Here is a 23,053-nt window from a genome sequence, read left to right as displayed (position 1 = left end):
CCTAGGTACTCCCGTTAGTCAGGGAATAATAAAAGGAATAGCACGTGTTGTGCCTTCTTTAGAAGATGCAGACAGTATTCAGGTAATATAATTAACTAATTTTTTTTTTTTTTTTTTTTTCAGTTATTGTAATCAAAGTTCTTTGTGAAGATTTAACAGCTAGAAAAACAACAATAGTTGTTTTTCTAGCTGTAACAGTGTTTACATTTCAGGTGTGTTTGGTTTTTTTTTTTTTGAATTAACCTAATTTTTTAGATTAATTTAAGAAATTAATCTAAAAAACAAATTCATTACTAATTAAATAACTAATAATGTATAAACGTCATTCTTTTCACTTTGCTGTACATACTGAATTTAATTGAAATACATCTAGGTTTCTGTTGTGATTACTAAGGAAAGAGTATAATTCATTATTTAATAAATTGATAAAAATCGTGCTCTCAAAAAAGCAATGATTTCACGTATACAATGATTAAAATGAGGATGTTTCCTTTCTGTACAGGCACCATATTACATGTTTATTTCTCCAGTATCACAGAAAATTCAAAGAAAAGTATTTCTGTAATAACTATTATTGTTCTTTTTCTTTACCATGATGCTATCAGAAAAAGACAAAATCACAGAAAAATCACTACATGACTAGAGAGAAAAATTAGCCAGTGAGCAAGACAAAACTGCTTATTTGTCTGTACAGTGATGCTGTCATTGTTGATGCAATAATTCACATTGCTCTTTTGCTCTGTTATTCATTATTTTTGAATATCTCATCTAATTTCCCAAACTGCATCTCTTTAATTATCCAGAATCTTCATTGAACACCTGATCATTTTCCTATCACCTTCAAACAACATAAAGAGTAATTTAAACATACTTTGAAAATTTTAAAGTTGATAACTTTGTTTGTTTTGAGCTTATAAAACATACCAAGCACTGAATGAAAGGCATGGGCTTGACGTTTTATTTATGACTGACATCTCAGAATAACTAGCACAATTCATACACTAATCACACAGAGTGGAATTGCTATGATAAAGTTAATTTCGCTTTCAAATTATAACTCTACTATGGTAGATAAACCTACCTTCCTCATCACTAATGCAGTTAATATTGTATTGTCATCCAGTAGTATCTGGTTATTTAGGTAACTTGTTCTTGTTTCCCTACCCCATGTTTTATATGTTTTACCAGAATTCAATACAATATAGTGTATAAATGCACTGAATAACATTGAAGAGAGAGCGTAGCATGTGAGAAAGCAGTAAATCAAACTATTAATTTTTTGAATTTTACTTTAAGTAGAAATAACAGTAAAATAATAACAAAAGAGCCTTACTCCACGAAGACTTGAAGATAGAAATAACTTTATTAATGAATAAGTTCAGTAAACATGGACACCCTCACTATTAATACAACATTGAAAATATCAGTAAAAAAGAACTCCATAAACAGGAACAATAATAACCCACAATTGGTTTACTAATGTATAAGCATATCAAAAACCATTAGCTAATTTATTTAAGAATACCTGGGGAAAAAAAAAAAAAACTTTTTTTCATAAATCTGGGGACCCTCAAAATCAATTTATTATTTGATTTCATTATTTTTTGTTTGATTTTAAGCAAATAACTAACACTATATACATGCAGTCCCATGCCAACAAGTATGTGACTTAGTATTAATATGGCGCATCCGTAGCCAGGTGGGAAGGAGCAGCAGTGCGCAGCACATGCTTCTCGATTAAACTGGGGTTCGAGCCCCTCACCACCAAATGCGGAGGATGCGGAAAGGTCAGGGAATGACCACCGCATATTCCCGGAGCAATATGGCCTTAGTTGCTAATGCTCCTAAAAACCAAATAACAACATATTAGTATTAATATTAGTAGTGGAAAATGATACATCAGCCAAAAGAAAGCACATTTCCCATATCACCTGTTCATTCCCTTTAATAGATGATTTTGTAATAACTGAGAGGAAAGTGGAGGAGAAATTGTTGAAGATAAACATAAGAAAGGCACCTGGGATGGATGGGATATATCCAGTTATATTAAAGGAGGCAGCAAAGAATGTAAGCAAACCCTTAGCCATAATCATGAGAGCTTCCTTGGACTCAGGGGAGGTACCCATGGATTGGAGATGTGCAAATGTGACCTCAATTCACAAAGGGGGATCAAAGGGCAACACAAGTAATTATAGACCTGTTAGTTTAACTTCTGTTCCAGGGAAATTAATGGAGGCACTGGTTAAAGAAGCACTTGTCTGACCAATTTTATTGGATACTATGATGTGGTCACAAATCAACTGGATGCAGGAAATAACTTTGATATCATGTATTTGGATCTTAGAAAGGCTTTTGATACTGTTGCACATAGAACACTGCTCCACAAATTAGAGCAATGTGGCATTGGAGGAAAACTGCTGCTATGAATAAAGGGATGGTTGAGTGGGAGAAGACAGAGTGGTAATCAATGGACACTGCTCTTCGTGGACTAATGTTATTAGTGGAGTCCCTCAGGGTTCAGTGTTGGGTCCATTGTTGTTTTCTGTGTTTATAAATGATATTGATGATGGTATATTATCAATATCATTTATATTGATGATACTACTGGGAGTCATTGCGATACAAGTAAACACATGGGTTGTGTTAGGGTAGCTAAGAATAGGAACAGGTGCATGTGTAGTTGCATGTACACCTAGGAGTTTGGTAAATAAATTTTATGAATTTGAGGTATTACTCAAAACATCAAAGGCAGAGATTGTTGGGATATCAGAGATGTGATGTCACACAGATATAAGGAACTATCCTTCCTATACAATGTGTGTATAGGAAGGGAGGAGGGGTTATGCTATTAGTTAAGAAACACATAAAATCCAAGGAAGTGAAGCCAGTCAACATCGCTTGACAGTGCAGTACAGTGTCGAGTCAATTTGGTGAGACATAAGCATTGGGAGATGAAAATTGAGAGTAGGAGTGTGTTATAGGCCTAATGACCGATTTTTTTTTTATTTATTATTTTTTTTTTTTTGTGTTAGTTGTTGGCGCATCAGCTTCTATGGCCATATTGCACCTCCCAAAGTTTTTGCATTTTACTGTGATCCAAGCCCGAGGCAGGAATCGAACACCCGCGACCTTTGGGTTGCCAGGCAGGCACTTTACCTACCTGGCTAGCCCGGTCGGCTAATGAATCTGATGAGTATAATAAGAAACTGTACAGGAAAATAGAATGGGCCAGTAAATCAGAGAGTCGTATAATGGTCGATTTTAATTTTCCAATATTGACTGGAATTTGTGGGTTGGTCACTCACACACTAGCAAGGCTTTTGTGGATTTATTGGATGATTGTTTTCTACATCAGCATGTTCTGGAGGCAACTAGAGGGAGTAATACTCTTGATCTGATTATCAGTAGTGATTCTTCATACATTAAGAATCTGCAGACAAAGGAACCACTAGGTGGCAGTGATCACAGTGTGCTGAAGTGGGATTTACTCAAAGAGGTAACTACCATCAGGGGTAAAGGGAAGGGTTTTTGCTTTCATAAAGGCAACTACGGTGGTCTGAAACAGTATTTAAATTCTATATAGTGGGACCAACTGATGATGTTACCAACAGCAAATTCAAAATGGGAAGCATTCAAAGAATTTATCTTGGAAGCTACTAGGCTTTACATACCAACTAAGAAATGTTGTTCAAGGTTTAGGCCTAAATGGATATCAGATGAACTAATAAAACATATGGCAGAGAAGAAAAATGCATGGGATACATATAAATTAACATGTGACAGAAGCCTATGATAGATACAAGTTGATCTGTAACCAAGTTACAAAGGAGGTTAGGCAGGCGAAGGCAGATTATGAGAAATCTTTGGCAAGGGATGCAAAGAAAAACAGCAAAGAGTTCTTTACTTATGTAAACTCTAGAAGGAAGGGGATGAATCAGATTGGTCCACTTGATATCGATGGGTCAACTGTCGATGATCCTGCTCAGGTAGCTAACAAACTAAATGAATATTTTCCATCGACATTCACACATGAGGAGTTGTTCAGCGAGGAGAATGCCAGAGGCGTATTCAACTCTGGCAGTAAGCTGGAGAATCTTGTAATAACTGAGAGTAAAGTGGAGTAGAAATTGTTGAAGATAAACACAAGAAAGGCACCTGGGGTGGATGGGATCTATCTAGTTATATTAAAGGAGGCAGCAACGGAAGTAAGGAAACCTTTAGCCATAATTATGAGAGCTTCCTTGGACTCAGGGGAGGTACCCATAGACTGGAGATGTGCAAATGTGACCCCAATTCACAAAGGAGGATCAAAGGCCAACACAAGTAATTATAGACCTGTGAGTTTAACATCTGTTCCAGGAAAATTAATGGAGGCACTGGTTAAAGAAGCACTGCAGGATCATCTAGACAAGACTTCAGTTATAGCTCGGACACAGCATGGTTTTGTTAAGGGGAAGTCTTTCCTGACCAATTTGTTTGAATACTATGATGCAGTCACAAAAGAACTGGATGCAGGGAATAACTTTGATATTATATACTTGGATCTTAGAAAGGCTTTTGATACTGTTGCACATGGAAGACTGCTGCACAAATTGGAGCAGTGTGGCATTGGAGGCAAATTGCTGCTATGGATAAAGGGGTGGTTGAGGGGGAGAAGACAGAGAGTGGTAATCAATGGACACTGCTCATCGTGGACAAATTATTAGTAAAGTCCCTCAGGGTTCAGTGTTGGGTCTATTGTTGTTTTCTGTATTTATAAATGATATTGATGATGGTATATCAATCTTAATGTCGAAATTTGCAGATGATATGAAGGTTGGCAGGGTTGTTAAGGACACTAATGACACTACGCTGCTGCAACAGGATCTGGAAAGGTTGAGCAGATGGGCTGAGAGGTGGCAAATGAAGTTTAACATTTACAAATGTAAAGTACTACATATGGGAAGCAGTAACCCCAGAGTGATGTATCAACTCTGAGGTATTACACTGACAGTGGTAGAGAACGAAAAGGCCATGGGGTAATTGTGCAGGCAGATATGAAGTTCTCTGAACAGTGCAGATGGGCTGCAAGAGTAGCTCATGGTGTCTTGTCAATGATATACAGGAAATTTTCTAGCAGGGATAAAGAGGTGATTATCCCCTTGTATAAGGCAATGGTCAGGCCACACCTTGAGTACTGTATACAGGTCTGGAGGCGTCATTTTAAGAAGGATGTAGAGCTATTGGAACGAGTACAGAGAAGGGCAACAAGATTAGTGAATAGAACAAAGGGTTGCTCTTAAGAAGAAAGGCTTAAATTTTGCAAATTACAGTGTCTAAAGACTAAGCACCTGCGAGATGATCTGATTGAGATGTATAAAGCCTTGAATGGTTTGGGCATGCTCAATGCTGATGGGATTCTTCCTCGTACTCAGAATAATTACCTGAGAGGGCATAAATTCAAATTGAGGAAAGACAGATGTAGTGCAGACGGTCTGCAAGAGTAGCTCATGGTGTCTTGTCAATGATATACAGGAATTTTTCTAGCAGGGAAAAGCAGCTGATTATTGCCTTGTATAAGGCCATGGTCACGCCACACCTTGAGTATTGTATAAAGGTCTAGAGGCCTCATTTTCTCGTTATTATTCTAATTTATTACTATTATTATACCTGTCTCCCAGTGTGATGGAGCCACGTTCGCTTCCACTAAGGCGGTACTCGAACCCCTAACCACTGGGCCATCGTGCCGTAATAATTATTATTGTTGTGGTGCAAGGAGGCCTTGAGACTTTTGTTGCACCAGCCAAAAAAAAAAAAAAAAAAAATCTCTGAGTTACCCTGAGAGAGAGAAAAAGAGCAAGTGTCAGAAGTAAAAGGGAATCACCAAAAAAGAGAAAAATGATGATATCCAGCTAAAAACCCTGGGCGTACCAAGCTCATACTCATGAGATGTGAGCCCCTATGTTGACTCAATATGAAAAAAATATATATATTGCCACTCAGCATACAGCTGTTTCAGATATATGCACCCTCTTCGTTGAGGAGCTAGAATGCCAGAAAACCAAAAATAACAAGTTAACTCATGCTTCTTATTTATACAAGCTGTGCACATCCATTTTTTAATACCAGGTAAACAGCAAACGCAGTTTGCTGTTTACCTGGTATTAAAAAAAAGCTGTTTACTGTTTACCTGGTATTAAAAGAAAAAGCAGTATGTACTGGAACTTAAGAACAAGTTTGAGCTTCTGCAGACTGCTCAGGACCAAGATATCGACGAGGAATATTACAACTTTCTGAAAGTGATAAAGCCCAAGAAACCTATAGGGAAACAGAAATCCAAAGAAGAAAATATTAGTCAAGAAACACTTGTCATGATGAACCAAAGACGACAAATGAAGAGCAAGAAAAACACTGCCAGGGAGAAAATTGAGTATACTGAGTTATGCAAAGCCATTAGAAAGAGACTCAGAGAGGACATAAGAAGATTTAACACAAGAAAAGTGGAACAAGCATTAAGGGAAAACAAAGGATTTAAATCAGCAGCCATGAGCAGTAATACAGAAAGACAAATGATACTGAAACTGAAGAATAGCAATGGTTTACTTATAAACAGCAGAGAAGGCATAATTCAAATAGCAGAAGACTACTATAGAGAATTATACAAGGAGCGAGGGAATGATACCAGCAGTGGGGAAGATGGATTGCAAAGTAGCAACACATACGACATACCCGATATTCTTCCTGATGAGGTAGAACATGCATTGAAAAAAATGAAGAATCGGAAAGCCCCGGGGGAAGATGAAGTTACTGTAGAGTTGTTAAAATTGGGAGGAAGAGACATAACACAAAAACTGGCAAGGCTCTTCACAAAGTGCATTAGAAAAGGTGTGATGCCTAAGCAGTGGAATAATGCAATCATAGTTTTGCTGCATAAGAAAGGAGATAAATCAGAAATTGGAAATTATAGACCAATTAGCTTGTTATCCCACATCTACAAGTTGTTCACAAGGGTCATTACTAACAGATTAGAAAGAATACTTGATGAGAATCAACCGAAAGAGCAAGCTGGCTTTAGGACAGGATTCTCAACTATGGATCACCTTCACGTAATATCACAGCTAATGGAGAAAGCAAATGAATATAAAACACCATTATGCCTGGCATTTGTGGATTATGAAAAGGCATTTGACTCCATACAGCATAAGGCAATGTTTCGGGCACTGGAAAGACAAGGCATAGATACTCCATATATTATGATTTTGAAGAAAATATATAAGAGTGCTACATCCTTTATTAGACTAGACAAAGACAGTAGCAAATTTAAAATCGAGAAAGGAGTTCGACAAGGAGACACAATATCTCCGAAGCTGTTTACTGCTGCCCTTGAGGAAGCTTTCAGAAGATTAGACTGGTCGCAGAAAGGAGTCAATGTGAACGGAGAGTACCTAAACCATTTACGATTTGCAGATGACATTGTGGTCATAAGCCACGATCCCAAAGAATTAGAGGAAAATCTTAATCAGTTATGCACAGTTAGTAAGGATTTTGGACTAAAGATGAATATGGCTAAAACAAAAGTAATGATGAACAAGTATGCCACGGAAAGGGAAATAATGATTGAAGGAGCAGTAATTGAAAAGGTGGAGTCATATACTTATCTGGGACAAGTTATTAGCTGTAATAATGATAAATGGCTGGAAGTCAAGAGAAGAATAAATTTTGGATGGATAGCATTCAGGAAATATAGTCACATACTGAAGAGCAATATCCCAGTTTGTCTGAAACGTAAAATAATGAATCAATGTATACTCCCCACCATGACTTATGGAAGTGAAACTTGGGCACTCACCAAAAGAATGGAAGAGAAGCTAAGAACTACACAGCGAAGAATGGAACGAATTATATTGGGAATTAGAATGTTAGATAAGAAGAGAAACACATGGATTAGGCAGCAAATTCAAGTAAAGGACATTCTTATCAAAACTAAAGAACTAAAATGGTCTTGGGCAGGACACATAGCTCGAAGACATGATGTCAGATGGACTAAGAAAATAACAGAATGGTACCCAAGAGGAGCTAGAAGAAAACCTGGAAGACAAAGGCGGAGATGGATAGATGAAATTCATGAGTTTTTGAGTAGTAAATGGATGGCCAGTGCTCAAAACAGAAGGAACTGGAAAGTTGCTGGAGAGGCCTTCATCCTGCAGTGGATTGAAAATGGCTGATGATGATGATGATGAAACAGCAAACAATATCATAAAGCACAAAGAAAGGGAGGGGACAAAAATATACAACAAACTTAAATTTATATAAAGATAATGAGATAGATATTTTCCAACATTCTGAGTGAAGTTTCCAATGAGAGTGCAATATAGGAGAGTTTACTCACTTTGGTGAGATTAGTTCCTTGGTTCCCAGTTGAGGTTGATTTGTACAGCAATGGATCATAGGTTTTCCTATAATAGAGTTTAGGAATTTTTGTTCTCTGCAGCCTTCTGATTTCTGATGAGATGAAATCCCAACAGACAAATCCTTCCTCTATATAAAAATTTTATTCTGTTTTATATTGTGATACTATTATTGTATTTATATTGTAATTTATTTTACATTATTTAAAAATGACAAAGAGAGGACACAAAATCACCCCAACAATTTTGTGTTTTTTCATATTTACTAGCAAACTTTTTCCTTCAAATTCAACAGTATATAATTGCAGTGTAAAATACATATAGTTCAAATGGTAGAAAGAAAACTGTTTGTAGTCATGTAAAATATATTTTTTGTAATTTTTATTTATTTATAAATAAAATTCAATTTAAAAGTATTTCAATTTTTTTTAATAATTTGATAACTTTGCTCTCTTACGTAGCCTGGTGATATATTAATTACCTACAGTACAGACATAGGGTGGAGTCCTTATTTCCCACTTCTATCAGGTGTGGTTACAGAAATTGGAGGGCTCATTTCCCACGGTAAATTTTAAAATCTTATCAGCTTGCTATATTAACTGTAAAAATATTTACTTATATCATTGCAAGAATTTAAAAAAATTCTTAATTTAGAAAACTAAATTTTTCTAATAGGAAATAGCAATGTTATTTAAAAATGAGTTTAATATATTAAAACTAATGGCAGCATTTATTCTTTTTGGTACCATATGAAACAGACTTTAGCTTTAATGTTGGAAAAATGATTCAAGGAAGCAAGCATATATAGCACAGCCAAAAATATCCAAATATGAATTAAACTTAAGATGATCAACTAATGATTTATTAGATTAAACACTTATTTACCACATATGGAAATACAAGTATGCAAATATAACTATTGCAGCTAATTGCAGTACAGTTATACTTGTGAGGTGCTAATATCACCTGCATACAAGCAATTATTAAATAAACTACCACATTAGACAAAATATGGGTGAGAAAATGTGGGTTGAGGGGGGGAAGAGCAAAATCAAATTAATTAAAATCTTGAAGCACAAAATCCTGCAAAGATAAGATGCAACTGCTGTTTGGAATAATGCAAATAAACTATATCCATGCACCAGTCCAAGAGCAAATACTGACACTCACTATGAGGGATAAAAATAACCCAAAAGAAAAGTTTCAGGAACCATAATGACAGCTTTACCACAAAGATTTCTTCCACTGCGAGTTACAAAGCATTAACATTTCTGTTATGGCCTACTTATTACTAGTGAACTGTGATGAATACCCCAGTATAAACAATAAAGATAGATCATATTGAAAACACATGCTTAAATATTATTAATACCCTCTAATTGGGAAAAAGCTATAAACTAAAACACAAATTTAGTAAATTTCACTGTCAACTAGATCCAATCAGCAAGCCTAAACATAATGCAGATTTAGTAGGATCACCAAGTATGCAATCTGAGCATATATGACCCCACTCATATGCTACTGACCCAATTCATACTTATCATCATATAGTTATAGCTTGTCTGTTTTATGATAGCAGTCAACAATACATGAGAAGGAAGGAATGGAAAGGGGAAGTCAATATCATTGAGGACGCACAGTATCAGCTTTTCATTCAGATGAATAAGAATTCCATACTTGAACTAGATGATACATTATGGGTTAATAAGGAAGATAATGGGTGCCTTTAGCCCAAACATGGCATTCCCTAGAAGTACGCCCTTTATGAAGACAGACTCATCCTGATTGTACTCTATTTAAGATATAATAGTATGAGGTGTACCATGGAGAAAACTTCAGGAGAATTGAGGTCTCGTGGCATACCTCATACGAATAATTAGTGGTATTAGTTTTAAAGTTATTCATAATTCAGACATTGGGAAAGCTCTTAAAATTCACAGAAGAACTTGAAATAAATCACAGTTATTAACAAATTATTGTAACTTCCAACTTCTAAACCTTTTAGGTCAACTTTTAATTCAGTTTGCACAAATAAAGTTTATATACATACGTATGGTTTATGATTTCCCCTAGTTTTGCCTTAGTTTTACTTTAGAAAGTTTTCTCTGAAGAGGGGAACCCCAACTTATGTGAATTCTTACTTATGTTGGAGTACCAGAAACCTAACCCTTGTATACATTGAGACCTTACTGTACAAAAAATAAACTCTTACGAATTCATATTAAAAATGAAGGCAGAAATTAGAATAAAAAATTATAACTCTACTTAAATAACAAACACACTCAAAACTCAAAAATAGATAAATGAAACTAAGTCAGTGAACTAAACGACGATAGCAATAACTAAGTTACTGAACAAAATAAGGGTAGTAAAAGTTACATATCAAATAATTGAAATGATGGGGTGGGGAAAGGTGGAGTGAAGATAACAGAAGGAAAAGAAGACTCTTCATATGAATGCCCAGCAGGCCTTTGTAATCTATTCCCCCCCCCCTATTGCTTTCCAGGTTACTCTATATTCCAATAGAAATAGCATTAGTAATAGCCATAAGCAGTGGTGGACTGGGTCTAAAAATTGTCTCCACATTAGTTGCCAGGAGACAAAATGGGCCCACCCACAACTATTATATTTTCAAGCTACTGAAAGGGTCATTAACATTTTTAACATATTGTCTAATGTTATTGCAAGGGGGCCCACTTGCATTTATTTAAGCTATTAACTTCCACAACAACAGATGGAACAGTTGATTGCTGGAAGTCTGTTCCAGCAATCAACTACCTGCTGGCTAAAGGCAAACTTCCGCACATCTATTCTAAAACTGTCTTTCCTCAATTTGAATCTATGCCCACTCAGGTTCTTAATCTCGGCAAGTGGAAGTATCCCATCAGCATTGAGCCTGCTCAAACCAATGAAGGCCTTATACACCTCAATCAGATCACCTCGCAGGTACCTAGTCTTCAGATGCTGCAACTTGCAGAACTTAAGCCTTTCTTCATAAGCACACCCCTTTGTTCCTCTCACCAATCTTGTCGCTCTTCTCTGTACTCATTCTAGCAACCCTACATCCTTCCTAAAATGAGGACTCCAGACCTGTACACAGTACTCAAGTTGTGTTCTGACCGTTGCCTTATACAAAGGTATAATCACTTCCTTGTCTCTACTAGCAAAATTCCTCTATATCATTGACAAAACTCCATGACCTGCTCTGACCACCAGTCTGCACTGCTCAGAGAACTTCATATTCGACTGCACAATTACCCCCAGGTCTTTTTCATTCTCAATCTCCTTGAGTGTAGTACCACACGGTTGGTACAGTCAGTCCTCGTATAACACGTATTTGCACTACACGAATTCGATCATACACGATTTATAAATAGGGGAACGATATCTTATATAACACGAACCGAATTCACTTATGCACGATTTGCCTTTGTGTTTACAAGAAATGGCAGTCGAACGCAGAATCACCCCCAACGGAACGCAACACGATAGGAATGAAGAGAAGATTCTGAAAATGTATTTATGTTTTTTATATCAGTGAAGGAGAAACACATTTCACCATGATAACGTAAAAACCAACAGAATTGTTTTATGGTAGTAACCCTAGAAATGTGCTTTAGTAAAATGCGAAGTGTTAATAGTGTATCTCTGCCTTTACGGTGTTGTTTATTCAGTTGCTACACGCGCGCAGCTTTGTTTATGTGTATCAAGCGTGCCTCCTCGTTTTGTAATTGTGCTTTATTCCCTAAAAATGAGTAAAATACTTAAAAGATGTGAAAAGGAAGCATCCTGATGAAGACACTGCAGATTCAGAGAGAAAAAGAAAAGCAATATCGATAAACAGAGGATGACTGGGTCAAAAATTCTTACCCGGGAAAATTTATAGTGGCCTCATACTTTGGTTTATGGCCAAAATCACACCGGCCTCCGGCTCACTGGGGTTTCCCCGGTAAGGCTTATGGCCAGTCCACCTCTGTCGATAGAGAAAAAATATAATATTGTGAAACACTTTGAGCAAAATGAAAGACCATGTGATATTCCACGTGCTACAGACCTAAATGAGGCAATGCCGAGAATTACAAAGAATGCAGAGAAAATAAAAACAACTTTCATAGCAGGAATAACTCAAAGTGTAATTAAAATCCATTAGATTAAGACACAAAGAATTGGAAGAGATGGAACGGCTGTCATCTGTTTCGATAGAAAATCAAGCAAAAAAACAAGTTTGCTTACGATAGAAGCAAAAGCATTAGCAATATTTTATTACGTAATAGTCGTAATAAAATACGTAAGTATTTTATTACCATTATTTATTGTGCTTGGTTATTGTGTTTGGTAATGTTTTGGTTACAAATGTGTGTTCAATCTTGGGTGGTCGGCACCTAACCCTGTTTTTCCCATAGGGCCAGTTGTTTATATTGCACGATTTTGCTTTGCAGGAGGGTTTCTAGAAACACAACTATCGTGCTATACGAGGACTGACTGTATGTTTCTCTTGGGTTACGGCTACACATATGCAGTACTTTTCCTTTGTCAATATTAAGCTTCAGTTGCCACTTCTCAGCCCATCTACCTAACTTTTCTAAATTCTGTTGCAGTAGCATAATGTCTTTACTATCATTAACAACCCTGCCAACCTTTGTATCATCTGCAAACTTGGACATTTAAGCCTGATATACCTTCATCAATATCATGAATAAATACGCAAAACAACAATGGGCCCAGCACTGAACCCTGGGGGGCCTTTACTAATAACATTACTCCACATAGAGCAGTGTCCATTTATTACCACTCTCTGCTGTCTCCCATTCAGAAATCCCTTTAGCCATTGCAGCAAATTGCTCATAATACCATACTGCTCCAATACGTACAGCAGTCTTCCATGTGCAATAGTATCAAAAGCTTTCCTGACTCCAAGTATATGATATCAAAATTATTTTTAGCATCCAGTTCCTTTGTGACCACATCGTAGTATCCAATCAAATTGGTTAGACAAGACTTCCCCTTAACAAACCCATACTGTGTCTGAACTATTACTGCAGTCTTGTCTAGGTGATCCTGCATCACTTCTTTAACCAATGACTCCATTGATTTCCCCATAACAGAAGTTAAATTAACAGATTTATGATTATTTGCAACACTCGTTGAACCCCCTTTGTGAACTGGGGATACATTTGCACATTTCCAGTCCATGGGATCCTCCACTGAATCTAAGGATGCTCTCATAATTATGGCAAAGCAAGTAAGAAAGTAAGCAAGCAAACCTAAGGGTTTGCTTGCTTACTTCCCTTGCTGCCTCCTTCAATATAACTGGATAAATTCCATCTGCCTCAGGTGCATATTTTATGTTTAACTTCAACAATTTCTCCTCCACTTTGCTCTCCATTATTACAAAATCATTTAGCTCTGTGTTAGAGTTTGATAAACTTCTGGAATTCCTCTCCTTGAATAACTCCTCATGTGTGAATGTAGATAAAAAATATTCATTCAGTTTCTCGGCTATCTGAGCAGAATCATCAACAGTCAAATCACCAACATCAAGTGGACCAGTCTGATTCACCCCCTTCCTTCTAGAGTTTACATAAGTAAAGAACTCTGTTTTTCTTTGCATTCTTTGCCAAGGATTTCTCATAATCAACCTTCGCTTGTCTGACCTCCTTTGTGATTTGATTACCGACTAGTTTATATGCATCCCATGCATTTTTCTTCTCTGCGATTAGCCTCATTAGTTCATCGACATCCATTCAGGCCTAAATCTTGAACACTATTTCTTATTTGATATGAAAAGCCTAGTAGCTTCCAAGATTAATTTCCTGAAGGCCTCCCATTTAGAATTCACTGTTTTTAACATCATCAGTTGATCCCACTGTATAGAATTCAAAACCTGCCTGAGACCACTGTACGGAAACAATAACTTTTCTGCAATCTGCCTTCGCCTGCCTAACTTCCTTTGTGACATGATTACAGACTAGCTTATATCTGTCATAGGCTTCTGTGTCGCCTGATGATTTATATGCATCCCATTGATTTTTCTTCTCCGCCACGAGCCTCATTAATTCATCCGACATCCATTTAGGCCTGAACCTTGAACAGTATTTCTTAGTTGGAATGAAAAGCCTAGTAGCCTCCAAGTCCCTGAAGGCTTCCCATTTAGAATTCACCATTGGTAACATCATCAGTTGATCCCACTCTATAGAATTTAAAAAAACTGTCTGAAACCTCTGTAGTCACCTTTACGAAAACAAAAATCCTTCCCTTTACCCTTGATTGTAGTTACATCTTTAAATAAATCCCACATCAGTACACTGTGATCACTGTCACCTAGTCATTCCTTTATCTGCAAATTCATAATGCATATGTCATCACTGCTGATAATCAGATCAAGGGTATTACTCCCTCTGGTTGCTCTCGAATGTGTTGCTGTAGAAAACAATCATCCAATAAGTCCACAAAATCTTGCTAGCGTGAGAGTGACCAATCCACAAGTTCCAGTCAATATCTGGAAAGTTAAAATCCCCCATTACAAGACATTCTGATTTACTGGCCCATTCTATTTCTCTGCACAACTGCTCATTGTACTCGTCGGCATCATTAGGCCTATAACATACTCCTACTCTCATTTTCCCTTTCCCAATGTTTATGTCACACCAAACAGACTTAATATTGCACTGTCCACCCATGTCAACTGGATTCACTTACTTAGATTGTTATGTGTTTCTTAACATACAGCATAATCTCTTCTCCCTTCCTACCCTGTCTGTCCTTTTTGTACACATTGTACTCCCAAAATTCTAATTCTGTACTGCTTATATCTGTGTGAAACCATGTGTCTGATATCCCAACAGTATCTGCCTTTGATGTCTTGATCAGCACTTCAAATTCATCAATTTTATTTGCTGTACTTCTAGCTTTAATGTACATGCAAGTTTCCGTGCACTTGTTCTTACTCTTAGTTACCTAGCCATAATTATGAGAGCTTCTTTGGACTCAGGGGAGGTACCCATAGACTGGAGATGTGCAAATGTAACCCCAATTCACAAAGGAGGATCAAAGGCTGACACAAGTAATTATAGACCTGTTAGTTTAACTTCTGTTCCAGGTAAATTAATGGAGGCACTGGTTAAAGAAGCATTGCAGGATCATCTAGACAAGAATTCCGTTATAGCTCAGACGCAGCATGGTTTTGTTAAGGGCAGGTCTTGCCTGACCAATTTGATTGGATACTATGATGTAGTCACAAAAGAACTGGATGCAGGGAATAACTTTGATATTATATATTTGGATCTTAGAAAGGCTTTCGATACTGTTGCACATGGAAGACTGCTGCACAAATTGCAGCAGTGTGGCATTGGAGGCAAATTGCTGCTATGGATAAGGGGATGGTTGAGTGGCAGAAGACAGAGAGTGGTAATCAATGGACACTGCTCAACGTGGACTAATGTTATTAGTGGAGTTCCTCAAGGTTCAGTGTTGGGTCCGTTGTTGTTTTCGGTGTTTATGAATGATATTGATGATGGGATATCAAGTTTAATGTCCAAGTTTGCAGATGATACAAAGGTTGGCAGGGTCGTTAAGGACACTACTGACGCTATGCTGCTGCAACAGGATCTGGAAAGGTTGAACAGATGGGCTGAGAGGTGGCAAATGAAGTTTAACATTGACAAATGTAAAGTACTACATATGGGAAACAGTAACCCCAGAGCAACGTATCAACTCTGAGGTATTACACTGACAGTGGTAGAGAACGAAAAGGACCTGGGGGTAATTGTGCAGGCAGATATGAAGTTCTCTGAGCAGTGCAGACGAGCTGCAAGAGTAGCTCATGGTGTCTTGTCAATGATATACAGGAATTTTTCTAGCAGGGATAAGGAGGAGGTGATTATTCCCTTGTATAAGGCAATGGTTAGGCCACATCTTGAGTACTGTATACAGGTCTGGAGGCCTCATATCAAGAAGGATGTAGAGCTGCTGGAACGGGTACAGAGAAGGGCAACAAGATTAGTAAATGGAACAAAGGGTTGCTCTTACGAAGAAAGGCTTAAGTTTTGCAAATTGCAGAGTCTGGAGACTAGGCACCGGCGAGGTGATCTGATAGAGGTGTATAAGGCTTTGAATGGTTTGAGCATGCTCAATGCCAATGGGATTCTTCATCTTGCTCAGAATAATCACCTCAGAGGGCATAAATTCAAATTGAGGAAGGACGGAGATGTCGGATAGATGTGCGGAAATTTGCCTTTGGCCAGCGGGTGGTTGGTTGGTGGAACCGACTTCCATCACTTGTTGTTGAAGTTGATAGCCTAAACAAATTTAAAGCTCAACTGGACAGGTATTTCAAACGAACGGAGGGGTGAAATGGGAGTGGGTTTTTTTTTTTTTTTTTTGGCTGATGCTGAATAAGCTTGCTTTCTTGCATCATATGCCTGTACTAATGCTAAATTATCATTACCCTAACACAGCCCATATATTTACCTATTCCATGATGACTCCCAGCAGCTCTTGAAATTCCCAGCAACTTGCTCTCTAGGCTGCTGCTCATTACAATAGAAGCAGTGCAAGAATCACTTTCGTTTCTGCTTGCAGTACCAATAATCTTTTAGTCTGAATCCCCCAATCTAGCAGTTTTCCAATCAACCTAACACTGCCTCAATAGCATCAGCAAATATTCTTGCACCCTTTCTATTCAAGTGTATCTCATCCCTGTAGAAGCAGTCTCTCCTGTTAGCAAGCACAGACCACGCCGAAAAAAATTCTACCCCATGAGCCTTGCACAATCTCTCCAGGGCCAAATTTATTGACAAAGCTCTCGTCATACACTCCCTCCTATCATGTCTGGGCAGAATTACAGCCACTTTCAAATTTTAACTCTAACTCACGACTTTTTTTCAGCATTGACCTGTACTTGTTAAGTAAATCTGCAGATCTCTTACTCTTAAGGTCATTAGTGCAAACATGGACAACAATATCACCTTTTGTGCCCTTAAAAGATGATATCTGTTCTACCACGTCATCAACTTTTGCCCCTGGCTGACCTACCCTAGTCCTGTTTCGCCTCTCCTTTTTTTTGCATACTATATTCTCCGTCTACAACTCTATTGTCGGTGATAATAGAGTCACCGACAATAACTGGTTCCTGTGGGACCGGGCGCCTCCGTAGCCAGGTGGGAAGGAGCAGCAGTGCGTAGCACACGCTTCTTGATTAGACTGGGGTTTCGAGCCTGTCACCACCAAATACGGAGGATGCAGAAATGTCAGGGAATGACCACCGCATATGCCGGAGCAATATGGCCTTGGTTGCTAATGCTCCTAGAAACCAAATAACAAACGTCTTCCTGTGGGACCGGCACATTCTGCCTTGGAGATTGCCGCTGTTTTGCCTGATGCACAGGAGTGAGCTCTGGCGTTGAGTTGGGTAGCTGAGAGCTTGATGGGCCCTCATATTAATTTCTTCAAGGGCATTTACCCTACACCTTAAACTCTCATAGATGCCCATCAGAATGCTGAGTTGGCACCTAATTTCTTCACAGTCTCTGCACTCTGCACACACACACACACAGACATCCTTCTTGACTAGATTATGTCCTGCTCTAAACAGGTCTGCAAACATTTTTCACATTGTTTTAGACTGTGATGCATGGAAGAATGGCCCCCGTCAGTTCTCCCACAAGCCACAGCACTCTGGGTTTTCTGTGAATGCTGCTTTTCTCCTCTAGTCTGGGTTATGATTCCATTTAAGTGTAATTTAATTAAAAGTGAACTGAATTCATTGTTAATTTAATTTAATTAACAGTTAAATTGATTTTATGAAATGAATTTAATTACCAATGAACCTCTAAACTGAATTTAGAAGAATCGATGAATAATCTCCATTCTTCAGGACTGTGTTCAAACCCTAGTTCATCCATCAATCCATTATCTTTGCAGCCACAAAGAGAACCTTCCATTTGATAATAACTTGCAAACTTTTTATTTTGGTTTTTAAACACAGAAATCGTCGTTGTTTTTGCCAGCGAATTCCACTGTTGCCACCTAGACCCTAATAGCTCAGCCTGTTGCTTTTAAAGATTTAAATCCCTAACCAAATAATTAAGTTCACTTTGCACAATTAAGTGTGGAGTTTTGTCATTTTCAGAATTGTAAATAGAATTGGCAGACATTGAGAGGGAAGGTATGGGCTGTAGTGACTCTTGCTCTTCTTCCGGAATAGTGATTTCTTCACAACTAGGTGGAGAAACAGGAATAGGGTGTTCCAAGTGCTTGTGTGGCACTGGTCTTATTGTGGACAGAAGGTTAGGGTATTTTATTTTAACTCTATTTTTCCTTGAAAACCCCTTAGTATTTGTGAGGTAGAAATAACAACCTTCGAGGTTGCTTGTTGGTTCTCACCAGATCATCGTAACAGAAAAAGGCATTTTAGAATTGTTCCCCTTCATCCATTCAGTCAGATTTACATAGCACATTATACAGCACATATGCGATGCCCACCATTTATTCTGATCACCCACATGACAACCAAAATAAAAATAATAAGCTGTTTCACCTTCTCTGTGATTTATCGACATTGAAACTTCACTGTAAATTGTCCACAAACATAGCAAAAACTATTTGGCAAATTAACGCACTCACGCCATTTTTGCTCCATTTCACGAGTTTACACAAGACCAAAATGGAACTTTAAAACACCACAACCTACCACCAGATTTTACAAATTGAAACTAACCCTAAAATGTGCATTTAAGGGATAAAGACAGCGTGTAAACAAGTTGTCTTTCACAGAGGCCCCTGGCCACCAGAAATATAGTAGGTTCCAAATATGCTACTGCATAATAAAGATCATAGCAATATAACTCAGAGTAGCCACTCCTCGGGGCCATAAAACTAAAAAGAGATATAGTATACCATTAAACAACACAGATATGTCTCTTTTGTTACAATAAATTCAACCGGGAAAATCGTCCAATATAGAGCACAATATAAATTTCGTTCTTGCTCGGCTCCGCATGACAGTGTCCTATGCGGAGCCGAGCAAGAACGACTTCCTCTTTGCGATCCCTGCGTAAGCTGGACCGCCAAGGATGGATCACAGGCTTAATTCGACATAGTTTGTTTGTAGTAATCAGTCGATGCCACGAATCTTGCCACTGAGATTGTAGGTTACTACGGATCACTTGCCTGTAGTCTGTATAGGGGACTAACAGGTCAAGATTATCCGTCAGGGCTGCCGATTTGGCTGCAGTGTCAGCCAAATCATTTCCTCTAATCCCGATGTGACTGGGGATCCAGCAGAAGCGGATATCGAATCCACTTACATAGAGGCTGTATATTATCTGCTGGATTCGGGACAGGGTTGGATGATTAGTGTGTGACATCGCTGATAAAGCCTGTAGTGCACTCATTGAATCGGCATATATAATACACCGTTGGTAACGGTGTTTTCTTATGTGATCTAGAGCTAACTCTATGGCATGCAGCTCTGCAGTGTAAATGCTGCAGTCAAGGGGTATCTGCTCTGATATGGTATTATTTGGAAAGACAGCAGCAGATCCCACATACAATTCTGACTTCGAGCCGTCTGTGTAGACTGGCAAGAGGTCAGAATGTTCTGCACGGTGTTGTGAATAGAGCTGAAGGTAGACAGAAATTCGAGTATTTGACTTCGTCGCAATCTTGAGCGAGAAGTCACATGCTGGTGTTTGTGCATGCCAGGGTTGAAGGGGCTCCTTTGGTGATCGAGCGACCTTGTCTACCGAGATGATGTTAAGCTCATTGAGTAGCTCTTGAACATGAATGCCGAATGGGCGATTGGCGGTCCGTCGTGTGTTGTAGAGATTTTCCCATTGTGGCTCAAAAACGGATGTCCACGTGGGATGGTCTGGCAGGGACTTCAGCTTGAAGGCATATTGTAGAGACAACTGCATTCGTTGAAGTGACAAGGATGGTTCATTTGCTTCGACATACAGACTTTGGACAGGTGATGTTCTGAATGCACCAGTAGCAATACGAGTGGCTTGATGATGGATGGGGTCAAGCCAACGAACAGCGCTATTTCTGGCAGATGCATATACCTGAGACCCATAATCTAATTTTGAGTGTACAAGTGCACGGTATAGATGTAGGAGAGTGCATCGGTCTGCACCCCAAGAGGTAGAAGAGAGAGAGTGGAGGATGTTAAGCCCTCTCGTGCACTTTGTGCGAAGCTAACGAATGTGTTGGACAAATGTCAGCTTTTTGTCAAAAATGAGTCCCAGGAATTTCGCCTCTGATACAACTGGAATGGTGCTTTTTCCAAGTCGTAATTCTGGCTCAGGGTGGAGGTTACGTTTGCAACAAAAATGTATGCAAACGGTCTTCTCCGGTGAGAACCTGAAACCATTGGCCGTGGCCCAGGAGTTAAGACGGTCAATAGCTTAGCATTAGCATTAGCATTAGTAGAGGCATTTGATGCAAGAAAGCAAGCTTATGCAGCATCAGCCAAAAAAAAAAAAAAAAAAAAAACCACTTCCACTTCACCCCTCTGTTCGTTCAAAATACCTGTCCAGCTGAGCCTTAAACTTATTTAGGCTATCAACCTCCACCACAAGGGATGGAAGTCTGTTCCACCAACCAACCACTCGCTGGCTAAAGGCAAATTTCCGCACGTCTATCCTACATCTGTCTTTCCTCAATTTGAATTTATGCCCTCTCAGGTGATTATTCTGAGCTAGAGGAAGAATCCCATCAGCATTGAGCATGCTTAAACCATTCAAGGCTTTATACACCTCTATCAGATCACCTCGCTGGTGCCTAGTCTCCAGACACTGTAATTTGCAAAACTTAAGCCTTTCTTCGTAAGAGCACCCCTTTGTTCCATTCACTAATCTTGTTGCCCTTCTCTGTACTCGTTCCAGCAGCTCTACATCCTTCTTGTTGTAGTTGTCTCTCAATAACCCTCATATTGCATGATTGAGAGAATATGCTGAAGTCATCGACGTAGAGTGCACTGTTTATAGTTGGAGGAAGTTGTTCAGAAATAGAATTTATTTTAATGGCAAAAGCGTGACACTTAAGACAGATCCTTGTGGTACCCCCTCCTCTTGGCAAAAGGGCCGCGAAAGGGAGGATCCTACACGAACTTGGAAATAACGGCAGGATAAAAAATTTTTAATAAAAATTGGAAGGTGGCCTCTTAGACCAAGGTTGTAAAGGTCTTTTAAAATACCAAATCTCCAAGTTGTGTTGTACGCTTTTTCCATGTCAAAGAAGATGGACAGTTTCCAGTCTAATTAAGTGGTCCAGTGTGTGGACCTGCTTCTTCGGAAGCCGCACTGAAAGCGGGAGAGAAGGTCGTTCGATTCTAAATACCATAAGAGACGGGCATTGACCATTCTCTCCTCCAATATTTTGCACAGACAGCTGGTCAGAGCAATGGGACGATAGTTTTTTGGACATATAGGATCCTTTCCTGGCTTAGCAAAAGCAGGAATAGTTGCCTTGTGCCAGGTATCCAGAAAATGCTCTTCAAGGAAGATTCTGTTGTACAGGAAGAGCACATGGTCCATGGATTCTGGTGAAAGATGTTTGATCATTTCGTAATGGATGTTGTCTGGTTCAGCAGCTGTAGCTTTGTACGGGCAAGTGCTGTTTTCAGCTCATTGATATTAAATGGCCCATTGTATGGGTGGGAACCCTTCGATGTGAATTTAAGGGCCTGTTTTTCAATGTTGTGCTTTAAGACCAGAAACTCTGGGGAGTAAGATGATGTTGCAGAGATGTTAGAAAAAGTTTCCCCAAGAGCATTGGCTATTGCAGTAGAGTCTGCAATAGTACATCCATTATATTCAAGGACCAATGAGGGGTGTGCTGTGTATTTTCCCTTCATTTTCCGGATTTTTTCCCAGACCACCTTAGTACTGGTCGTCTGGGTAATGGATGATGTGAAACGGATCCACGATTCCCTTTGACTCTGACGGCAGATGTAGCGTGCTTTGGCTCGGGCACGTTTAAAGGCTAATAGGTTGACTGTGGTAGGATATTTTCAAAATATCCCCCAAGCCTTGTTTTGAGCCTTTTTAGCTGCTGTGCATTCAGAATTCCACCATGGCTTTGGAAATGGAGGAAACCGGGTGGATGTTTTTGGAATTGTAGTTGCAGCTGCATGGACAATATTTTCTGTTATGTACGTAACTGCATCATTGATAGGCTCCTGACTGACTGCAGAGTTGTCAAATTTTGCCAGGTGTTGAAAGGCACTCCAGTCAGCTTGATCAAACTTCCACCGCGGTAACCTGACAGGAAGACAAGGTCTCCCAGTAATTAAGGTGGTTATCACGGGGAAGTGATCACATCCATACAGGTTCCCTTCTACCTCCCAGGTAGAAGGGAACCTGTATGGATGTGCTAGCAGGGAAAAGGAGGTGATTGTCCCTCTGTGTAAGGCAATGGTCAGGCCACGCCTTGAGTACTGCGTACAGGTCTGGAGGCCTCATTTTAGGAAGGATGTAGATTTGCTTGAGCGTGTACAGAGAAGAGCAACACGATTGGTGAGGGGAATGAAGGGATTCTCTTACCAAGAGAGGCTTAAGTTCTGCAAATTGCAGTGGCTGGAGACTAGGCACCTGCGCGGTGATCTGATTGAGGTCTATAAGGCCTTGAATGGGTTGAGCACGCTGAATTCTGATGGGATCCTTCCA

At 38.9% G+C, this 23,053-nt stretch overlaps 1 long non-coding RNA gene across 1 annotated transcript in view; it reads left to right on the top strand.

Moving 5' to 3' along the window:
- LOC150090968 (uncharacterized) overlaps positions 1-23,053 on the top strand; it is a 42,019-nt gene that overhangs the window by 15,097 nt on the left and 3,869 nt on the right. The window contains exons 2-3 of the long non-coding RNA XR_016547357.1: positions 6-82; positions 8,849-8,951. This is a non-coding gene — a long non-coding RNA (uncharacterized LOC150090968). The remainder of the gene's footprint in view (positions 1-5; positions 83-8,848; positions 8,952-23,053) is intronic.

The sequence above is a fragment of the Mastigoproctus giganteus genome, chromosome 1, assembly GCF_048544385.1.
Source record: "Mastigoproctus giganteus isolate SK-2022 chromosome 1, ASM4854438v1, whole genome shotgun sequence".
Classification (NCBI taxonomy): domain Eukaryota; kingdom Metazoa; phylum Arthropoda; class Arachnida; order Uropygi; family Thelyphonidae; genus Mastigoproctus; species Mastigoproctus giganteus.
This window is presented reverse-complemented; position numbering and strand designations above follow the sequence as displayed.